The sequence below is a fragment of the Artemia franciscana genome, chromosome 6 (genome assembly GCF_032884065.1).
Source record: "Artemia franciscana chromosome 6, ASM3288406v1, whole genome shotgun sequence".
Classification (NCBI taxonomy): Eukaryota; Metazoa; Arthropoda; class Branchiopoda; order Anostraca; family Artemiidae; genus Artemia; species Artemia franciscana.
The window spans coordinates 21,466,940-21,485,470 of NC_088868.1; the positions used below are offsets into that span (position 1 = coordinate 21,466,940).

Genomic DNA, 18,531 nt, shown 5'->3' on the forward strand with positions numbered 1-18,531 from the left:
TAATTTACGGCTGTAAATACTATAGAATTAATTAGGGTGGTCTGACGTAGGTGGCTATACTAGTGGAAAAAATGGTTTGCCACCAATAAAGAATCTGCAAATAACGATTCTAAGTGATTCACTAATCTGAAAGTAGTCATCGTTTCTTAAAAATTCTCCATACACATTGTCTGGACAAGATTGATACGTACGTGACGGAGCTGATTCATGCTCCAAAAACGTTGGAATCAACAACAACAACAACAACAAGTTGACTTTTAACAACTTTTACATTTTGTATGTTCGTCTCAAGTTAACTCGGAAAGAAGGTAGAAGTTTCAATTATAGCTAATCATGGAGTATGTCTTCAGATGGATCCAGGATGAAGGCACCACTTTTGTGTACCAGTGTGGTGAGTTATTGAGCTTGATTTTATGTTGTAAGGTAAGTTGCACGAAATAGACTTAAAAACTATGTTATTAGCCTGGTTAAAACTGGCTTTTCTCTTGTGTAGGTGGGTGGGTATTTTCTTTTACTGGGTGGGTGGGATAGGGAGTTAATAAAATGGTTAAGAAAAATCTTATAAAGTTAATACAATATTAGTTAAAGTTACTACTAAGCTACTTGAGCAATTATTTCAGAGCTGGTTATCCTAATTCAATTTGTGTGGCCAGAAGTTTAATTGTTAGATTACAGATTGTGATTTTCATATATCTTCTTTTAGTCATTCCATTCAAGATGCTTTGGATATTTTTTTATTGTGATAGATTGTCTTAATGCTCTGAAAAGGGAAAATATTTTAATTGCATAGGATAGGAAAATTTCAGTAGGCTAATCAATTTAAAGTCCTAAATTAGCAAGGGAAGGGTTTACTTCACTAAAAAATAACTTGTATACAGTGATTTTTTAAAATTCACTGTACAATTGGAGTTCTTTGAACTCCAATTATACAACCCTGTTTTTGGCCCCCTTTAGCCTGTATCCAGTTCCTAATTGCCCATTTAGCCTAAATTTCATTTTTTCTGTTACTCATTTCTTGTCAATATTACTAAGGATTCATAGTTAGGCTCTTGAGAAGTCATTGTTTAACAATATGTGCTTATGTAGCCTATATATAGCTTGTTGCTACTTATTCTTCTTGGGGTATACAATGCTTATGTGGTAAAAGCCAAGAGAAGGACTCTAGGCCTATAGAAGAAAACCTGTTAAAAAAAGGTGACTCTTTATTATTTACATAATAATTATAGCTAACATGTTTTATATTCAACCCTGCTCTACTTTAGCCCCAACCCTCCTAATATGGAAATCTAAAGCTGGAATTACATATTTCCTATTGATTCTGCAAATCTATCCCTCAACCCTAGTACCTGAGAATTGAAGCAACTGTGGCAAAAGAAAAACACGTAGGCTAAAAGGTGGCAGAATACATTGAAAATATATAATTTAGGCTATATATTTGCAAATTAGGCAGGTTGGGAGTAAAATTTTTTTGTTTACATTTTGACTTACAAATAAAGTGAATATACCACTTGATGCCTTTTTGTAAGTTCTTTACAAGTATAAAAATTGCTTATATTGCTAATTCAAACTTGAGCACTTTTTGACCTAAGATAACAAATTTTCAAGACCTCAAAAAGCACTTAAATTTGAACTTGCAATTGAAGCACTTGTTATGTTTGTAAAGAACACAAAACAAGGCATCAAGGGGTATGTTCACTTTATAAGTCAAATATATTAACAACAAAAAATTACCAATTATTAGCATAGAGTTGCATAATTTTCTCCTGGGTATGTAGGTTAAATGGAAGGTCACTTACACCTGATCCTGTCCCTACTATTTTTACTTGGTTGGAAGAAATATCCAAAGAAAGTTCCTATTGAAAAGGAAAGAGCCCAAAATTGAGATTGAATTTGTCATAGCTTGGAGGTTTGCCCCTTCAGTCTGTTTAAAGAAAACAAATTCAAACTGAAGCTTTGTTAATTTCAATCTTAAGGGTGACCTACATTTGTGACACTTCATTAAATGGTTGTAAAGGGATACTCTTATTTATTTGTCTTGTTTTTTTTTCTACATGATTGTTTATTTGAATCTTTAAACTGATGTACATTTCTTACAAAATTAATTAGTCACACCACAGTTCCATTTGCAAGCTTTGACCTACTTTATAACCCCTGGTCTCAAAATTGCATATAAATTTATTGAAGTTAGGAAACATAGAACTCCTGTCTGTTATTCCTAAGGCAATGACTCCTGTCTGTTAACACTAAATTCCTAAGGCAATGGCAATTGAAACAAAACAGTGAAGATTAACTTAAAAATACTTGATAATACATAAATATAACAGTCACAAAGAAAAACCATTTGTAAAATTGAATTAGACTCCTTTTCTAAAATATATAGATCAGACATAATCGCTATTACTGAAGTACACGCTCAAAATACACACATGTTAAAAATGAATAATTTCACCCAGTTTATTAAACTCAGACCCGAAACCCACCCTCTGGGTAAGAAAGGGGGTGGAATTCTTTTCTTTGTCCGTAATGATTTTTATCCTTCAGAAATATTAGTTCCTTGTCTTACTCCCTTTGATGAAATTTTGTGGGTTTGTTTTCGACCTAAAGTCTTACCATGTCCTTTCAACTTGATTGTCCTGTGTTGTTTTTACTACTCTCCTGGGCAGAGAGCGACTGAAAAAATTAATTTTATTGAAAAATTGCATGGTAGTGCCGACTATGTACTATCTAAATACCCAAATGCTGGAATTTTCCTCTTAGGTGATGCAAATGAATTAAAACTTGAGTCTACATGTAATACTTTTAGTCTAAAACAAATTGTAAAAGTCCCTACTACCAAAGGCAATTCTACTCTTGATTTAATATGCACCAATATGTCAAATTTCTAAAGACCCGTCACCATTCTTCCCCCTCTCGGAGGTAGTTACCACTTTAGCCTACTCCTATCTCCACTAGCTACAATTAAACATTCCTTTACTATTACTGAAACCGTCTTTAGACCTCTAATTGACTCAGGACTCTACAATTTTGGCTCTTGGATCACAAGTGAAAATTGGTCCCCTGTGTACCAAACAAATGATGTCGACTTCAAGGCTTTGTCCCTCCAAAGTTTATTGAGGAATAATTATGAAGCCCATTTTCCGGTGAAAAAAATTAAAATATGCTCTACCGATAAACCTTACATTACTGCGACTTTTAAAAAACTAATAAGGAAAAAAATCAATTTGTTCAAGCAAGGACATATCTCACAGGCTAATGATCTAAGAAAGTTCCTGAAGAGAAAATTGAGAAAGGCAGCTTCTGGGTATTACAATAGTAAGGTTAAGGATTTGTATTCTAACAAACCCAAACAATGGTACAGGAAAATCAAAGAGATTTGCGGAAAAAACCCTGTTGAAGTTAATTTTCATCTCCCTGAGCCCCCTTACAAGATAGCCAACGATTTGAACCTGCATCTGGCGTCCATAGTTCAAAGTCTCCCCCTTTCACTGGCTCAGGTCAAACTATTCCTCCCTCCACCTCTTTCCCCCAAATTTCTCCCTCTGATATTATAAATAAAATCCAAAAGCTCAAAAAATCAAGTACTTGCCCATTAGACATCCCAATTGACTTGATTAAAGCCTTTTCAGACAAAATTGCTGGACCTTTATCTGATATTTTTAACCAAATTACAATATCTGGTAAATTCCCAAGTTGCTGGAAACTTGGTTTTATAACACCCATCCCAAAGAAATCTTCCAGTCTGACTATAACCAAGATGCGTCCTATTACACTCACTCCAGTTTTTTCAAAGCTTTACGAAGGGTTCCTTTGTGACTGGCTTAAAATTAAAATTATACCACGCATTGACATCCGACAGTTTGGTAATTTAAGAAAAACCTCCACCACTCATTACCTTGTACACTTGATTCACACGATCCTAAGTGAACTAGAGAAACCAAATGTTTGGCTGAACCTGGTTTTAGTCGATTTCCAAAAAGCGTTTGACTTAGTTGACCACACTATCCTAATTCGTTTACTACACGATAACTTTGAAATTGACCCACTCTTAGTAAATATTGTTATATCGTTCCTTTCAGACAGATCACAAGTTGTAAAATACAAAAATACCTTCTCTAACCCCCTCCCTAGGTACTTTGGAATACCTCAAGGAACCTTATTGGGACCACTATTTTTTCTTGTCATGATTAACGAAATTGGCAAGGAGTTCCCCCAACGATGGAAATATGTTGATGACTTGTCGATCCTTGAAGTATGTCATGGGAATATTAAAAGTGACCCCGTTGAAATCCTAACCCAATGTTCGGATGAATCCAAGAATCTAAATATGACAGTAAATCCCACTAAATCACAGATAATGACAATCAACTTCTTGAAATCTACTCCTGCTTTTTGCGATCCGATCCCAAGCGAAATGCTAGTGAAACATGTTAAGCTTCTTGGTGTCACAATTTCTAATGATCTTAAGTGGGAAACACATGTATCCAACATTGTTAAACAAGCAAATGTTTCACTATCCATTTTTAAGCTACTAAACAAATTTAATTGTCCTAAGATACATTCCCTCCGTGTTTACTTATCCTTTATCAGACCATTATTGGAATATGCATGTCCGGTCTGGCATTCGCAACTTTCAAAAGAACTTAGTGACAAAATCGAGTCGGTCCAAAAGCGTTCGCTCAGGATCATTTACAAAGAAGGGAAAATTCCATACTCCTTCCTCCTTAAAGCTGCGCGCATTACCACCTTAAAAGAAAGGAGGGAAAAAATTTGCCTGCTTTTCGCTAAATCAGTCATTTCCAATCCCCGCACTGAGGACTGACTCCCTGATTTTCACAATCCCATTAGACTCCGACTCCCCCGGTCAGCCTCCTTAGCAATCCCAACTTACTCTCCGATTCATGCTGTTACAGAAAGGTTTCGCAAAAGTTTTATACCATTTATTCTGAAACACCTTAATAATAATTCGTGATCATGTAATTGCCAAAGTCCCCTTTTTACTGCAATGTTTTTGTAATTTAATTGTTAAGTTTATCTTTGATGAATTTGCTTTATTTTTGATGATTTTGCTTTTTTAATTCCTTTTAATTTTAAGTGTTTGGCTTAATGTACTATTTTGATTTTTTTCTTAGCTTTTAGTGACATATAAAGCGAATTCGGCTCTTTAGAGCTTGTGATAGTTCTTTTGCAAATAAATCTTATCTTATCTTATCAACAATTCATTGAAAAGGAAGGGCCATCTTACTGGCATTCTTTCCTTTGTACTTATATTTAATGGGATTAAAAGAAAGCATCTATGGCTAAGTCAATAGCCCAGTAAAGAACCAGGTGGTCCTTTAGCCAGGAAGCTAGGGACCTGTCATCCTATGCTTTGCAAGCACTTCCTGCTTACTGACCCTAGATTTCTCTAGGTAACCTTTCAAGTTTGGGCCAGTTCTGGCTCAACCTACATAGTCACATAACTAACCTTTGTCCCAGACCAAATAAACTGGTAATGCCAGGAATCAAACCTGTGCCCTTTGGACAAAGCATTCTCAACCTAGAGTGCCAGCCACTTAAGCAGGAACACAAATGTAACCAGAAAAAAAATATTTGAAAAAAGAAAATATTGGAAAAAAACAACTCAAGTCATAGTTCCTACCATTTTTCACTGCTGTCCCATAAACAGTATCTATTTTATTTAGACAAATTAATTTTGAGACATATATCAACAAAACTCCCATCAGGGATTGTATTTACTTAAAATACAAATAGCAATATGAATGCTCAGTTTTGTGATATTCTAGTCTTGAAATAATAAAAAGAAAAAAATTATATGTTCTATTTGTTTTCCACCAGCTCACTTGAGCAAAATCATTTGTGACAAAAATATACCCATGGTTGGCTTAGAATCCCTTTAAAATACTTTAAACAGAAGGAATTTTAAAAACAATTACACTGATCAGCAAGAAGAATATTAAAATAACTCTCTAAACTTGGCACTTTTTAAGACAATTTTTTAGCTGTGTAAATGCAAAACTTTAACAGTGTTCTAATGTATTCTAAAACAAAAATTAAAATGTGTCAGTAGTATTTTGATAGAAGCTGCCTCAAAAACTTTTAGTTAAGATATATGAAATGAAGGGCCAGGCATTCCTTTACATTTTATGCAACATGTAAAAAGAAAAACAATTCAAATTTTTTTTTTCACAAAAGAAGATTGATTTAAAAAAAATAAATGTATTTTTAACAGAAAGCAACTGACATGAATGAAATGAAATAAAACAGAAATTCATGGATAATAAATAATTTCAGCCATTTATTTAACCTACAATCAGGTTGCATAAAATATTATTTCTAAATTTAGAAAAACCCAGTGTTATTGCTTAAAGTTCTGTTAAATCAACAGGAATTGTCTTTTCAGAACTAAGGCCAGAGAGAAAGAAACTGATAACCAAAAATTGATGTAGCCAAAAATTTCAGGACCCCTCTAGAGGAGAAAGAAATGGAGGTAGGTACTTTAAACATTTTCCTGGGACATACTTCAGTTAATTTATAGCAAACAGTATTACTGGCTTTTGTATAAAGTGAATATACCACCTGATGCGTTTTTTTATGCTCTTTACAAATATAATAATTCCTTCTATTGGAAATTCAGATTTAAGCACTTTTTGACCTCTTAAAAATGACCTAAATATGGGGTATAAAAAAGCCTTAAAATATTGGTCTCAGACTTTAAAACACTGGGTTCAAACTTACCATTTCATTTATGAATCCATTTTTTAATGTTACAAAATCCACAAGCAGTGATTTTCCACAATTAAATTGGATAAATAAATTTTATCAATGTTATGGTGCTTTCTTCTTCCTTGACAGCAAATTTTTAATAAAAGCATGCGTTTTTGGTCAAAATATGAAAGCTGGCTATTACAAATGCCAGTTATACTGTTTGCTGTAAATTTAACTATATTAAATGCAAGTTACTTGTTCGGCCGAGGCTTAAGACAGGCATGGTATTGCATCCCCCTTTTTCAAGAAAGATGCTAAAATTCTTGAAAATGTCCAGAGAAGAGCTACTAAGATGGTGAGTGGACTGCATGAGCTCCCTTACCCTACAAGGCTCTGCAAGCTGAAACTCCCAACTCTTGTTTATAGAAGAAGACGGGGTGATGCCATTCTGGTTCATAAACTTATTAATACAAAGACAGTTCCTGGTCTTCTTCCTCTGGCGTCTCAGGATTCTCGTACGAGGGGACATAACTTCAAGTTATCCAGGTATTTCTCCTCAAAGCGGCAATGCGCCCATTTTCTTACCAACCGTGTTGCCAACCTCTGGAACAAATTACGGCCAGATAACGTTGCTGCCCAAACCACAGACAGCTTTAAGAACCATCTTGACAACAAATGGTCAAAACAAGAATGGAAGTATAACTGGGAAGCACTCGAATTGGAATCAGCAACATCAAACCACTAGTCAATGTGTACTTATTCAACTATGAGTCATGTGTTATCAACTCTGGAGTTTCTACAAGGAAAAATCCTTATATTGCTCCAAGCTACAATTTTAAGTTAATTTTTAAGGTAATGGTTAGTTTACATATTTAATATATGCTATACTTTACCCCCACCCCCCTGATGTGCAAATACATAGCCCAAATTTGTTTCTAAACTATTACAGATTTGTGATTTCAAATATCTTATTATTTTGTAAAAAAAATGACCAAAAACCTATGCTTTGAAATGCTAATTGAAATTTTGGCAACAAGGAAGAAGAAAACGCCATAACATTCAGTGCTTGTGGATAATATATCATTAAAAAAATGGATTGAGTCTAATGTTATAGTCCAATGTTATAAAGTTTGAGACCAATGTTTTAAGCCTTTTTATACTCCATATTTAGGTCATTTTTAAGAGGTCAAAAAGTGCTTAAAATATGAATTTCCGGTCGAAGCAATTATTATATTTATAAAGAGCATAAAAAACGCATCAAGTGGTATATTCACTTTATACAAAAGCCAGTAATACTGTTTGCTATAAATTTACCCATACTCTAGCCTCTAGACACATCCCTGAAAGTTTCATTTTCTTAACCTATCCTCTTTCAAAGGTAGCCAAAAGTAGCTAAAGTAAAATTTTACCCCTACTTTATGTTAAAAATCCAGTTTAGACAGCAATCTCAATGAATATATGTTATACAATATGGGCATTGACCTAACCATTCTATTTTTTCAACTAAAAATTATAGGTTGGCTTAGAAACTAGGCCAGTTTGATTTAGTAATATTTAAATAACTAACCAATGTGATAGCTGCCCTCCTAAGAACCAACGTTTTTAACAACATAAACATTTTCTTCTGATTCCTTATTAAGCTTATCCTATGCAAGAAGGGCCTAGAACACCAAAAACCCTTTAAATCCTAAGGAATATGCATAAGATTACTTAAAGGTCACTGAAAAGCTAAGATTATTTCCACTATTAACAGTTTCCCTGTCTTGTCTTTATTCCATTCCATAAATTGTATGAAGGTATACAGACTGCATACAGTCCTTTCACCCCTTTGACTTCAAGATGGCACTAACAATCCTTCTTTTTCGTCCTCTCTTCTCTTCTGTTTGGTTTGTGGGAAGTGCGAGTACTTGAGCTACCTGTCCCCAGCAGTTTAAGGCCAAGAGGCCGGCCGGTACCAATACGGCTCTTCCTACTCACTCTCGCTCTCTTCTGCACAGTAGATCTTCATTACGAAATTAGCTCGTTTTCCATTGTCTTTTTCATAATTTGGATCATCACCCGATAGATCGGCCTTTCAGTATTAGGAGGTAGTTGAAAACTAATGATGGAGTCAACCATTTCTTCAATCTTTAGTTTTTTACAAATTATCTTAATCTTATTAGTTTCGGGTGCAAGTATTTGGCAATCAAAAAATATGTGTCGGGGAGTTTCCTCTGTTGTTAAACACCACCTGCATAGTAGAGAATGATACAAATTCCATTGAAATCGGACATAATTCAGAAAAAGATATCCTGATTTCAGTCTATAGTACCACACTGTGTCTTCTCTAGAACGAAATGGGGAATTTCGAAATGGTAGACATTTTATTTGACCACGGCGTTTCATGATATCTCGAAGGTTCCCCAATTTTGATTCTGGTTGGGGGTCAATATTTGCTGCTTCATTTGCTAGCCTATCAGCAGTCACGTTATGAATCAGTCCTTTATGACTAGGAATATGCTGGAAGCAAACAAAAATACTACATTTATTTAAGCTTGGTAGATCATCTCTTATTAATTTTAAATCTGAATCAGCAGCCTCATAATTTATTTTTCTTATTAATTGAATTGCAGAATTTGAATCTGTAAGGATTAACACATTCTTTGACGAAAGGTTTAGTCTGGCCATAGTTTCAAGTGCTTTATGTATAGCAAATAACTCTGCTGACAGAATTGAAGTGTGGGATGGAAGAGTTGCTGATATATTCAAGGAAACATGAGGAATACACACCCCTGCTCCTGCTCTTGATCCTTTTACTGAACCATCCGTGAAAGCTAGAATATGTTCAGGAAAGTGTGAGGATATCTTATTAGCAAACAGTTGACAGAAATAATGATCTGAATAATGTGACTTGTCTTTAGAAACTAACTGAAGGTGACATTCAGGAGCCACCATTTCCCATGGTGGAGATTTTGGAAAAGGGTAACTATCCGCCTGTTCATTTTTCCAATTTGGGTAATCTTTTAGATATTGGCTAAAAGAAGATAGTAGGTGTTGGGGCTTAGCAGGATTTCCAAAAGTGGAGGGAAAAACTGCATGGATTTTGCCATATGTTTGTATTTTTGTGAAGTAGCAGTTTCTCTGCATAGTAGCCCTGTCTTTCAGAGCAGGTAGTCCAGAAAGTTCTTTGAGCTTAACCACTGCAGTATGCTTGTGGAGCCCCAAAGCAATTCTGATGGCTGAATTTTGGAGTGTCTCAAGGGTATTGAACAAAGTAACCGGAATATTTGTAAGAAATTGTATGCCATATTCCAATTTAGACCGAATATACATTTTGTAAAAGTCAATAATCAACTTGGGTGAAGATCCCCATTTAGATCCTGCAAGTCGTTTGAGGATGGTTAGCCGTTTTAAAATTGTCATTCTTAACATCATTAAATATGGTTGCCATTTTAAACGAGAATCAAGAATCATGCCCAGTAGCCGAACTGACGGCTCATAGACTATCTCACTCTCCTCTATCCTTAAGGGTTTCGGAAGGGTTACTTGTCGTTTATGGAACACAATTGCTTTTGTTTTTGGTATAGAAATGGGCAGTCCAAAAGCTTTAGAAAACAGGCACACATCATATATATCTTCCTGAATGATGTTTGGTAGTAAAGTTATGTTCTTATGTCTGTTCCACACAAGGAGATCGTCAGCAAATTCTCCATGTTTTGACTGGCTTCTAAGTTTTAGTTCAGAAATATATAGTGTAAATAAAAGAGGGCTTATGACAGTTCCTTGTGGGAGACCATCTTCAACTTGTTTTCTTACAGACAGTATTTCATTAATCTGTACTTGAAAGGAACGATCACATAATAAATTCATTATAATTGAGATCGCCAGAGGTGGAAAATTTTTATTATGCATAATTTCTTGTAACTTTTTACGTTTTACATTCCCATATGCATCTGTCCAATCAAACAATACAGCAATACCAACTTCGCCCTCCTGTAAAGCATCTGTCATATCTGTTTCTATTCTAGTCATGTTGTCCATTGCACTATGACTCTTTCTAAAACCTGTCTGAGATTGGGGTATTATTTGATTTACCTCTGCAAACCATTCTAATCTCCTTAAAATCATTCACTCAAATATTTTGCCCATTGTGGGGAGAACTGATATTGGTCTGTAAGATATAGGATCTTCTGGTGGTTTTCCAGGTTTGAGGATTGGGTAAATAAGTGCAATTTTCTAGGGGGTAGGAAATTTCCCTTCTCTCCATGCGCTGTTACATACTTCCAGGAGCTTAGCTCGAAAAATGTCAGGTGTTTCAATCAAACATTTGATGTGTATCTCATCGTATCCTGGGGCTGAATTTAAGTTGCATCTTTCAATAGCTGTCTGTAACTCAGATAAAGAAAAGGGTAACATTAACGACTTCTTATGTTGTGCTACAGAAGGGAGGACACATACAGGTAGATTTGGCAAAACAGTGTCTAGAGGTTTCTTCATGAATGTGTGTGCAAAAATATCAGCTTTTAGGAAATCGGAAGTTATTAATTGACCCTGGTGTTTTATTTGATATTTGCGATCATCAAGTGTCATTCTCTTGCCGTTCATCTTGCTTACGTATTGGTGAATCTTAGATACTGCAGTTTGATGATCTATGTTAGTCAAAAATTTTTCCCATGCCTCTCTTTTGGCCTGTAAACATGTTTTTTTTACTTTTGCTGAGCTACGTTTATATTCAATTGCAGTGCTCATTGATGGATGTCTTTGAAATGCCTTTTTTGCTACGTTCTTAGCTTCCACTGCAGTAGAGCATAGTTCATTCCACCAATTTTTAATTCTCTTATTGCCAGTTGGAGTCCAAATGTTGGGGCTTGTCTTGGGAATTGCTTTGTGAGCAGCGTCCATCATAATTTTGTTAAGTATTTTTACTTTTTCATCAATTTGGGAAAAATCTTCAAGTAAATTATAATTGGCTTCTTGCAGGATTTGCTTGAACATTGGCCAATTACCTTTCTTGTTGATAAACTTCCTTTTTCCAGGTTTAGTTTGGTGAGACATATTAGAGATTGTAGTCTTAATAGCGCAGTGGTCACTTTGTAGATCTGTTACTCTACTTATTGAAACCTGGTCAACAGCAGCAGCAGGACCTAGTTGAATATCAATGGTTGAAAATTTTTTATTTTTTATATTATAATAAGTTGGCAAATTATATGGTGTTAGAACTGCTATATGGTTATTTTCTAACAGTAATCTTTCTACATTTTTCCCAGCTCGGTTTGATTGTTCAATATCTTCCCAATGAGTGCTATGAGCGTTTAAGTCACCAAAAATAAAGGAGTTGTGACCCTCTGCTTCTGTTGATAAAATATTATATATATCAGTATCCCCCTTTGGGTTATACATAGATTCAATTATTAAATTGTCTCCTGAGCTTAAAGTGATTGATACTCCTACCACATCTATTTCATGGTCATGTTGCTTTAATGGTAATGGATAGTGAACTATTTTATCAGCTATAAAAATGAGCACTCCACCTCCTTTTCTGCCAGAATCTCTATCTTTTCGATAGCATTTGTATCCTGATATGGACACTTTTTTTTAGATTATTTAAATGTGTTTCTTGGAGACAATTTACATCCACTTTTTCTTTATTAATATACGAGCAAAGTTCCATCATTTTTGTATTATTAAGTGAAAAAGCGTTCCACTGTAACACTATCAGTTTATCTATATCACTAACATTGTTAATTATTTGGGGGGGTTGTTTTCTAATCATTGGGGAACTTGAATATTTTTGGCTGCAACAATAGCAATTAGTTCCTTAAATTCATCTGTAACTTCTTTCAGCAATGACTCTGGAAAGTGCTTTTCTAGTCTTTTCTCACATAGTTCATTTTTCATTTGTGTGTCATAATTTGATGATCGAATAAGCTCCTGGGTAATAATAAATTTTGTCAAGTTTCTTAGTTGATTACCTACTAAGATTGTGGGTGTTGGAGGCTTGATGTTGCTTCTTTGAGGTCCATTACCCCTAATAGATAAGAATGTAGGTCTTTTGGGTTGAGAGGGGGATACACCTGCAGGAATTCTTCCTACTTTGTGGTCAAGTCTGGGGAAAGAAGGGCTAGTTATACTTATGGGTTGCTCACTAGTTCATAGGGAGTAGGTCTCATAGAAGTTGGTTGCAGGAATTTTTATCCACGCCTGCTGTGGTTGTCTTCTCAGCTCTTGGACTGGAGTTGGTCTCCTGGAAGGTGTATTGACAAAGTTTATATGAGGCTGACTAGGTTCTTTCCTCATAGCATTAGCAATTATGAGTACTGGTATTCTTTTCTCCTGTGCTATTTTTACAATCTGACTTCTTTGTTTGTATTTAGCACAAACATTTCTGTCATCAGAAAGATGTGAACCTCCGCAGTTAATACATTTTGTTGGGCAATGGCAGTTGCTTTCAGAGTGACCCCTTGATGTACAGTTTTTACAAACAACAGCAGTGGCAAATGGACAGAATTTTTGTGTGTGCCCTAGTTTCAAGCAGTGTTTGCATTGTATAGGTTTTTCATCATAGAATCTAAAGGCAACTCTTCCACCAGACAAGAATAACTTTTCTGGTGAATATTCTCCTTCAAATGCACAAAGAACAGAGTTACTTGCTACTAACTCATTGTTTTCATTTCTTTTTTTTAGTCTTGTTATTGACTTCAGAGGGTAAGATAAAAGGGAACTATCAGTAAGACCCTCTTGGATGTCATTGTCTGTATATAAACTGGGTGTATTATAAATGACCAGTCTAGTTTCTTTTTGAATTAGTTGTTCTTTTGGCTTACAAGTTACTTCCATATTACCAATATGTGTCAAGTCCAGCAGAGAGGTCAGACAGGCTGCATTATTGGCAAATACTTCAGCTTCTCCATTTCTGTTAATGAATATATCAAATTCCTTTCTTAACTTCTTGAAAATGTTCATCCTCAAAAAGTCAATATGTTTTTTTGGTTCAAATTTCAGGGGTTTGAGACTGATATTTTTCTGGACGGGTGAGATTACAACAGCAAACATTGGAATGGATAATTCATAACTAGGGGTTGGGGCTGTTGACTCATCTGTTGGTACCGAAAGATTGGGGCCGTCAACCTTTCTCTTTTTATTATTCTTTTTCTTGAGTTTTTGAACTACTTGGAAGTCATCCCATGCCAGATGGTTCTCATCATCTGGTACTTGACAGTTTGGTTCACACCACTGAGGTGAACCCACAGAAATCATTGTGCCATCACTAGATGTAGATGGTCTTGATGGCTGTCTAGTCCTGGCCTTTTCAGTTTTATCGTTATCATTATTTGCAGGCTTAGTGATTTGAGGAGGAGATATGGCAATATTGCTCTTAGGCTTAGCATGGCTCCCCTCTAGATAGGGATCTGGTGGATCTAGCTTTGACATAAGTCTAGTAACTTCACAATATCTGAAAGGTGCTAAACCTCTTAAATAAAGAAATGACAATAATTGAATAAAAGATAAAGCTTTAGATACTCTACTGCCAAAGCAATATAATTATCAAATATAATATTAGTAAATATCCGTTTTCATCCGTTCCTCACAATTGGGGTTCCTCACGTTTTTAAACAAAACGATTTCACATATCTAAATGTTTTGCTACTGAAGCGTTCGATTCGCAATTCTGTGTTGACTTTCTAGGTCAACTTCTTACTAAATAAAACGGCAGCAGAGAAACAAGTCAACTTTTAAGTTAACGTTTACGAGTCGAATCAAACGCAACTATTATTCGGCCTGAAATACGACAATCGCCGTTGTATGTAATTCTGATCAACCCTTTTTCTTGTCCAATTACTTTTCGTAGTTGCGTTTGATTTACTTTTCAAGTCGACTGACACCAGCATTCTAACGTTTTATTTGCGATTCCGAGTTAACTTTTAGCGTTCGATTTGTAAAAGTTGACTGAAAGTTAATGAAAAGCTGACTTTTAACAACTTTTACATTTCGTACGTTCGTCTCAAGTTAACTCGGAAAGAAGGCAGAAGTTTCAATTATAGCTAATCATGGAGTATGTCTTCAGATGGATCCAAGATGAAGGCAACACTTTTGTGTACCAGTGCACTAAAATAGACTTAAAAACTATGTTATTAGCCTAGTTAAAACTGGATTTTTCCTTGTGTAGGTGGGTGGGTTTTTTCTTTTACTGGGTGGGAGGGATAAGTAGATAATAAAATGGTTAAGAAAAATCTTATAAAATATTGCAATATTAGTTAAAGTTACTACTAAGCTACTTGAGCAATTATGTCAGAGCTGGTTATCCTAATACAATTTGTGTGGCCAGAAGTTTAATTGTTAGATTGCAGATTATGATTTTCATATGTCTTCTTTTAGTCATTCCATTCAAGATGCTTTGGATATTTTTTTTATTGCGATAGAATGTCTTAATGCTCTGAAAAGGGAAAATATTTCAATTGCATAGGATAGGAAAATTTCAGTAGGCTAATCAATTTAAAATCCTAAATTAGCAAGGGAAGTGCTTACTTCACTAAAAAATATTTTTTATACAGTGATTTTTTTAAATTCACTGTATAATTGGAGTTCTTTGAACTCCAATTATACAGCCCTATTTTTGGCCCCCTTTAGCCTGTATCAGTTCCTGATTGCCCATTTAGCCTAAATTTCATTTTCTCTGTTACTCATTTCTTGTCAATATTACTAAGGGTTCACAGTTAAGCTCTTGAGAAGTCATTGTTAAACAACATGTGCTTATGTAGCCTATATATAGCTTGTTGCTACTTATTCTTCTCTGGGTATACAATGCTTATGTGGTAAAAGCAAAGAGAAGGACCAGTAGGCCTATAGAAGAAAACCTGTTAAAAAAAGGTAACTCTTTATTATTTACATAAAAATAATAGATAATATGTTCTATATGCAACCCTGCTCTACTTTAGCCCCAACCCTCCTAATATGGAAATCTAAAGCTGGAATAACATATTTCCTATTGATTCTGCAAATCCATCCCTCAACCCTAGTACCTGAGAATTGAAGCAACTGTGGCAAAAGAAAAACAAGTAGGCTAAAAGGTGGCAGAATACATTGAAAATATATAATTTGGGCTATATATTTGCAAATTAGGCAGGTTGGGAGTAATTTTTTTTTGTTTACCTTTTGACTTACAAATAAAGTGAATATACCACTTGATGCCTTTTTGTATGTTCTTTACAAGTATAATAATTGGTTATATTGCTAATTCAAACTTAAGCACTTTTTGACCTAAGCTAACGAATTTTCAAGAGCTCAAAAAACACTTAAATTTGAACTTGCAAATGAAGCACTTGTTATGTTTGTAAAGAACACAAAACAAGGCATCAAGGGGTATGTTTACTTTATAAGTCAAATATATGAGCAACAAAAAAATTACCAATTATTAGCATAGAGTGGCATAATTTTCTCCTGGGTATGTAGGCTAAATGGGAGGTCACTTACACCTAATCATGTCCCTACTGTTTTTACTTGGTTGGAAGAAAAATCCAAAGAAAGTTCCTATTGAAAAGGAAAGAGCCCAAAAGTGAGATTGAATTTGTCATAGCTTGGAGGTTTGCCCCTTCAGTCTGTTTAAAGAAAACAGATTCATAACTGAAGCTTTGTTAATTTCAATCTTAAGGGTGACCTACATTTGTGACACTTCATTAAATGGTTGTAAAGGGATACTTTTATTTATTTGTCTTGTTTGTTTTCTACATGATTGTTTTTTTGAATCTTTAAATTGATATATATTTCTTACAAATTAATTAGTCACACCACAGTTCCATTTGCAAGTTTTGACCTACTTTGTAACCCCTGGTCTCAAAATTGCATATAAATTTATTGAAGCTAGGAAACATAGAACTCCTGTCTGTTATTCCTAAGGCAATGACTCCTGTCTGTTAACACTAAATTCCTAAGGCAATGGCAATTAAAACAAAAGAGTGAAGATTAACTTTAAAATACTTGATAATACATAAATATAACAATCACAAAGAAAAACCATTTGCGAAATTTTACTTTTGTGCTCAGTTGCCAACCTGAGGAACACAAGCAGGGACACAAATGTAACCAGAAAAAAAATTATTTGAAAAAAGAAAATAGTGGAAAAAAACAACTCAAGTCATAGTTCCTACCATTTTTCACTGTTGTCCCATAAAAAATATCTATTTTATTTCGACAAATTAATTTTGAGACATGTATCAACAAAACTCCCATCAGGGATTGTATTTACTTAAAATACAAATAGCAATATGAATGATCAGTTTTGTGATATTCTAGTCTTGAAATAATAAAAAAAGAAAAATTATATGCTCTATTTGTTTTCCACCAGCTCACTTGAGCGAAACCATTTGTGACAAAAACATACCCATGGTTGGCTTAGAATCCCTTTAAAATGCTTTAAACAGAAGGAATTTTAAAAACAATTATACTGATCAGCAAGAAGAATATTAAAATAAATCTCTAAACGTGGCACACAATTTTTTAGCTGTACACATGCAAAACTTTAATAGTGTCCTAATGTATTCTAAAAAAAAAATAATATTAAAATGTGTCAGTTGTATTTTGATAGAAACTGCCTCAAAAACTTTTAATTAAAATATATGAAATGACGGGCCAGGCATTCCTTTACATTTTATGCAACATGTAAAAAGAAAAACAATTCAATTTTTTTTCACAAAAGAAGATTGATTAAAAAAAAATAAATGTATTTTTAACAGAAAGCAACTGACATGAATGAAATGAAATAAAACAGAAATTCATGGAGAATAAATAATGTCAGCCATATATTTAACCTACAGTCAGGTGACATAAAATATTATTTCTAAATTTAGAAAAACCCAGTGTTATTGCTTAAAGTTCTGTTAAATCAACAGGAATTGTCTTTTCAGAACTAAGGCCAGAGAGAAAGAAACTGATAACCAAAAATTGATGTAGCCAAAAATTTCAGGACCCTCTAGAGGAGAAAGAAGTGGAGGTAGGTACTTTAAATACTTTCCTGGGACATACTTTGGTTAATTTATAGCAAACAGTATTACTGGCTTTTGTATAAAGTGAATATACCACTTGATACGTTTTTTTATGCTCTTTACAAATATAATAATTGCTTCTATTTGAAATTCAGATTTAAGCACTTTTTGACCTCTTAAAAATGACCTAAAGATGGGGTATGAAAAAGGCTTAAAATATTGGTCTCAGACTTTAAAACACTGGACTCAAACTTATCATTTCATTTTTATGAATTCATTTTTTTAATGTTACAAATCACAAGCAGTGATTTTCAAAAATTAAATTAGATAAATAAATTTTGTCAATGTTATGGTGCTTTCTTCTTCCTCGACAGCAAATTTTAAATAAAAGCATGCGTTTTTGGTCAAAATATGAAAGCTGGCTATTACAAATGCCAGTTATACTGTTTGCTGTAAATTTAACTATATTAAATGCAGTAATGGTTAGTTTACATATTTAATATATGCTATGCTTTACCCCCACCCCCCTGATGTGCAAATACATAGCCCAAATTTTTTTCTAAACTATTACAGATTTGTGATTTCAAATATCTTATTATTTTGTAAAAAAATGACCAAAAACGCATGCTTTAATTGAAATCTTGGCAACAAGGAAGAAGAAAACGCCATAACATTCAGTGCTTGTGGATAATATATCATTAAAAAAATGGATTTACAATGAAACAGTAAGTTTGAGTCCAATGTTATAAAGTTTGAGAGCAATGTTTTAAGCCTTTTTATACTCCATATTTAGGTCCTTTTTAAGAGGTCAAAAAGTGCTTAAAATATGAATTTTCGGTAGAAGCAATTATTATATTTGTAAAGAGCA

At 34.2% G+C, this 18,531-nt stretch overlaps 1 long non-coding RNA gene across 1 annotated transcript; it reads left to right on the plus strand.

Annotated features, from left to right (window-relative positions):
- Positions 1-285: 285 nt before the first annotated feature.
- Positions 286-11,909, plus strand: LOC136027847 (uncharacterized). Its single transcript, XR_010617672.1, has 3 exons — positions 286-391; positions 6,401-6,487; positions 11,721-11,909. It is a non-coding gene; the product is annotated as an uncharacterized LOC136027847 (long non-coding RNA).
- Positions 11,910-18,531: the final 6,622 nt, after the last annotated feature.